Here is a 6,000-nt window from a genome sequence, read left to right on the forward strand (position 1 = left end):
ATTATCGACCCTCTACCTACCACCTTGCTCAGAGAACACTTAGTCAATATTAAAGTCAGTGTCAAAAAGTGACACTGCACTTGGGGAGCTGTCAAGACTCTTGCAATTCATCTCTTGCACAACGTAAGAAACCTGATTTGTTCTCTTGTCAGCTTTCCTCTGCTTGTCTGAGGCCAGCTTGGTCTGCATGCCTTCAGGGACTGTCCCAACCTTCAGGACAATCCCCCAGAGAAGCTGTCCCATGTGAATCCAGTCCTATCAGGCATCTACAACCCAGATGTCACCATCGCAGCTTGTTTCTTAATCATTAGGCTCTCTGGAGTTGGTGAGTTGCATCCTGACTTATTGCATAGTAGAAGTGCTGTTCTTATTGAACGGGTACTTTGCTTTTATGAGGTCTCATTGCCAGCCAAGTTAATCATACATCTAAAGAAAAAAAGCATTGTGCAGTCGGGTAGATCTCATTAATATGATTCAATTTTAAAAGGGCTATTACTTCAGAGCCCTGATGTTTGGGACACTGTTAAAGAATAATTCTTTTTTTTTAGAGTCACCATGACAACTGATACCCTCCCCCAATTTGAAACAATTACAGAGTCTTCTACATACAGGATTAGAATGCTTCCAGCTCATGGGAAATTCTCCCCCGCCCTTTGGTAAAAGCCTTAGCTTCTTGTCCAGAATAGCCAGGAGTCCCAACCCATCAATACTCACTATGAAGCCGTTGCCACTCATTAACAGAAACTCAATCAGCAGACATTTATTGATCACCAGGCATCTACAAGCCATGCTGAGGCATTCAGGGACAAGCGAGAAGCTGACAGACCCACTGTGGTGACAGGTCACAGCCACTCAAGGCAGCAGGAGCCTGAACCAACCTGCACAGGAGACCTGCACAAAGGACCCTGCTAAAGAATCATGATGTCATGCTGAGCAGGCCACAGGGGCTGGGTTGAGTCAGGCCCAAGATACGGTCGGAAGAAACTGCCCTGGGCTTAATTTTACACAAAGCCATCCAACAAATTGCTGAGTCAACTTGGCCATGTCACTTAAGCTCTTTGGCCTTTACTTTTATACCCTACTTGAAATGGGACTAAGGCTTTCCTTGCTGAGTCCTCAGGAACATGGTGAACATCAAAGCAGGAAACAGAGGAGTGGGCTGAGCACCTTGGTGTCAAACAAAGAGGATCAAGAGTGAATCTCAGGGTGGGCCCCAATGAGATGGGCAAGATAGGAGGCCACAGGCACCCCCGGTCTGGAGGAGCATGGTCAGCAGGGGAGGAAGCACCACTAGAGAGGGAGTCCACGTTGGAAAGCGGCCCTGCTTTAGGTAGGGCTTCTCAGATCTGTTCTTCTGTGGCCGTGAATCCCCCAGCCAGGCCAGCCAGGTCTAGAGCACAAGGGACCAGCTGATGGAAGCTTGACAGGATGGGGAATTGCGAGTCACCAAGAAGGGCCTGTCTGTCGACCCTCCCCTCACCCTCATTCCCATCTGACACCTTCCCGGCCCTTTTGCCACTTTCACTTCCATCCCAACTCCCAGCTCACTCAAATGACTCAGCACCTCCTTTGCCATTGCTAAGCATGAAGGCCACCCTGCGGGCACCACCTCTCACCCTGTTCTTGGAGCGGAGCGTTCATTTGTGGAGGATGATGACTCCCCAACCTGGCTGGCATCACAATCATCCCTAGACCCAATGAACAGGCCCAGGACTTTGCTAGAGTGAATCCACCCTGGCACCTGGGCACCAGACAAGGAGATGCCCACTCTCAGGCTCTGCTTCAGAGAATGGGGACTCCCGATCTTTTGTAACTTGGACTCTTCTCTTGCCTCACTTGTGTTTCAGCCCAGGCCACACTGGTCACCCTCTGCTCTATGTGTGCACTGGCGGGACCTCTCCAGGCTCTCCTAGGACCTCGGAAGCAGGGCAGAGGAGAGGCAGGTCAGCTGCTACACAGGCTTGGCACTGAGAGACCGTACTCAAGCTATCATTCTTGTAATCAGTCAAGATGAGAAATACTAAAGGGAGTCTCTCAGGCAGAAAGAGAATGATGCCAGATGGAAACAGAGCTCTACATAAAGAACTGAAGAATTCCAGAAACAGTAAATATGCATAAGGTGTGATCACAAAACACAGCGAATGTGTAAATTTTTAAGTTTTATTACAACAAAAAAAATTGTCTTTAACACATTCACAACAGGGCCATAATTCATACGTCTTGTGGCCAAGATGCCCAGATCTGAATGCGTGACATTCCCAACAGTTTGACCTGCCAGTGGAACATGCATGACTGTCCCATTGGGTGGCATGGGACAGTCTCAGCAGCTAGTATTGAATTTATTTAGTTGCGTCTGTCTAAATGTCCTGAATCAATTCCAAATGTTTACCTTTCATGGTCATTTTGACTTTGAGAAAGAGCCAGAAATCATAGTGTCAGATTCAGTGAATAAGGTGGCTGAGGACATCATGTAGTATTTTACATGTTTGCCTTTCTGTCAGATGGAATTCAGCATTGGCATTTGCCACATTTTTGGTCAGACCTTATAAAGACACTCAAGAAGGAGGGTTTCCAGAACCACTTCAGAATACGGCAAGATGATGGAAAAGTGTGTTTAAAGCCAGGAGGAGTATTGTAAGGGAGATTAACAGCATGTCTTTTGCTGTAATTTTTTTTTAATTTAAACACATACCATATTTTTTGATTAACCTTTGCAAGTGTCTTAGTCTTTTTGAGTTACTATAACAAACATAATGCAAACTGCTTGACTTACAAACAGAAACTTACTTCTCACAATTCTGGGTGCTGGGAACTCCAATATGAAGGTACCACAGATTCTGAGTCAGCGAAGACACACCCACCACCTTCTCACTGTGTCCTCATGGCAGAGGGGCACAGAACTGTGTGGAATCTCTTTTATCAGGCCGGTGACCCCATTTAGGAAGGCAGTGCCCTCGCGACCTAACCCTTCCCAAAGATCTTACCTGCAAAAATCATCACATTTGGGGATTCAGTTCCAACATGAGAATCCGGAGACAGGTGATATAAGCATTCAGGCTACAGGAAGAAGTATAAATGATGTTGTCTTATTTTTTAAATCAGCTTTAAAAGATGTTTAAAGCGGAAGTAGTAACAATGTGTTGTAGGGATTAGAATACATGCAGACATAAAATGCATGGAAGCAACAGTACAAAGGGCAAGAGAGGGAAAGGAAAACACATTTCTGTAGGTTCGTTACACAGTACATCAGTGGGAAGTAAAAGTAGCACACTGTGATTTGTTAAAATACACTTTAACCTCAACGCAACCACTGGTGATGCAAAGACAAAGAGATACAATAAAGGAGCAAAGGAGACAAAGGGCAACGTACTCAATTTATAAAATAGAGGGCAGAAGCTCAAATGAACAGACAGAAAAATAAAAAAGTGATGAATTATTAACCTCATTAAATCAAAAGCATTTCAATACACATAAAAGAGTTTATTGGGCAGAATTTAAAAAGCATTTTATACAACTATATCATACTTACCAAAAATACTTTAAATATAAAGATGCAACTAGATTAAAGAGAAAAGAATGGAAAAGGATGTACATGCCAACACTAATCAAAATAAATCTGAAGCGGCTATGTTCACATCAGATGAAGTCATTTTCAGGTCAGAGAATATTAGGAGATAAAGATTCGTGCTGTTAGAGAGCATTCCATCATTCTAAATATTTATGCATCTACTAGAACTTACCAATACATGAAGCAGAAACTTAGAGTAGACAAGTCTGCAATTATAATAGAAGATACCAACACTTCACTCAGAAAGTCATAGAATAAACTGGAAGAAAATCAGTATGTGGGCTGGGGATTTAGCTCCGTGGCTCAAGTGCTTGCCTGGTAAGTGAAAGGTCATGAGTTCAATCCCCAGTACCAAAGGAAAAAAATTAGTGTAAATCTGGAAGAGCTGAATGCCAATCTATTGATTTTTCGTACTTATGTAACACTTCACCCCAAAACAGAATATACATTCTTTTCCAGGTTACATGGAACATTTATCAAGCTATACTACAAAATGGGCCAAAGAACAAGTCTTGATAGCAATCAAATCACACAAAGTGTGTCTGCTGACTAAAATGAAATTAAAGCAGAAATGGATAACAGGTAGCTGGAAAATGCCTCATCTTTGGAAACTAAGCAAACATATAATAAACACATAATTAAACAATTAGTGGCTCAAAAGAAAATTAGAGTTTTTGAAATAACATGAATGAAAACATTTGGATTTGTGGGATGCAGTTAAGCAGTGACTCACTAACTGAATATATGTGAAATTAAGAAAGCTCTGAAATTAAGGACCTAAACTTCTTCCTTAAGGACCTGGGCGGAGGGGGATAAGCACAAAGTGAGTAGGCTGAAGAAAGTAAATGACAGTGTGAGAGCAGAAGTGAAAGAAATATAAAACAGAAAAACAACAAAGAAATCCAATGACACCAAATCTTCTTGAAACAATTAATCAACTTTGTAACCCTTTAGAAGACAGAGAAAAGGCACAGTTATGATCAGTATCAGGAATGGGAGAGGAGAAATCTTTATGGATCCTGCAGACACTAAAAAGTCATGCAGGGAATATAATGAACAACTCTGCACTAATAGATAACTTATATGAGATTAATCAATTGCTTAAAAGACACGAATTGTTACTGTAGGCGGCGAGCTAGACATGAGCCGGAGAAGAGGGATAATAGGCAGGTTAAAGGAGACCGCCTTGCACTTTCTAACAGACAGTGGTCTACGTGTGCTGAGCTTGCGGGCCCATTTCCTGTACCAAGAACCTCGTGGGCCTTCAGATTCTGCCCCATTCTGATTCAGCATCTGCACATGCTTAGCCCAAGGACACAGGCTGATGGACGTTGACTTTCTTAAGCCCGATCTACATATATTTGCATTGTAGTTTTGATTCCCCCAGTGGACTTTGGCTGCTGTGCTTATTTTGAGGTAAACTCAAAAACTCCTCCATCCAGTAAAGAGGCTCACAGGTACCTGAAAGAAAGCATCATTACTTTCTACCCACAACCACTCCCCAAATTCTAAGAAAACAAAACAGAAACCAACCCCATACCTCACTGCTGTGGCTTCCTGGGCTCTGCATGTTCTCCCTTCCTGACCACAAACTTTCATTGCTGCTGTCACCTCTGGGCTTTATCCATCTGGACCCCGCCCGTGTCCTATTGTTCTCTGGAGTAAAAGTTAAGCTTGCTTAGGAGAACACCTTGCTTGTCAAACAACAAAGAGCTTGTTACAACTTCTACTTTCTGACTCTGAGTCCTGTCTGTGAATCTCCTCACAAATCTTTGTATCCAAGAGCCAAAATTAGAAGACTCATATCATCACTGAGTCTCTTCTCATAACTCTTGTTTGGCATCTCACTAGATTTTAGCCAGTGCAATAAGAACAAGAAATAAAAGATATTCAGGTTGAAAAGGAGAACATAAAACTGCCTTTATTCACTCATGAAATACTCACTGTAGAAAAATCTTAAGGGATCTGCCTGCAAAAAGCCACTAGGACTGAGCTTAGCAAAGCTGCAGCTTACAAGGTAAATACGTAAAAATCAATTGTATGTGTATGGGCTTACAAAAAAAGGAACTGGAAATTGAAAGATAACACCATTTATAACAGCATCCAAAATTCAGAGTCACTGGGAATAACCTGAGCAAATAATATTTGTAAGACCTGTGCAATGACAAATTTAACCTATTGCTAAAATAAAAAAGACCTGAACAAATAGAAATGTATGTGTCAGAGGTTCAATATTGTTAAGAGGTCTAATCTTTCTAAAATGTCTAGAGGGTTCTATGCAATGGCAAGGAAATTCCTAAAAAGGATTTTTTGGTAGAAATTCTCAAGCTGATTCTAAAATTTATGTGGAAAATGCCAAGATCTCAAACAGTTAATTCTGAAAAAAGAAAAAAATTGGAGGATTTGGGGCTGGGGATTTAGCTTAGTGGCAC

The sequence above is a fragment of the Cavia porcellus genome, unplaced genomic scaffold (genome assembly GCF_034190915.1).
Source record: "Cavia porcellus strain 051 isolate PalLab524CR breed Dunkin Hartley unplaced genomic scaffold, mCavPor4.1 scaffold_5, whole genome shotgun sequence".
NCBI lineage: Eukaryota > Metazoa > Chordata > Mammalia > Rodentia > Caviidae > Cavia > Cavia porcellus.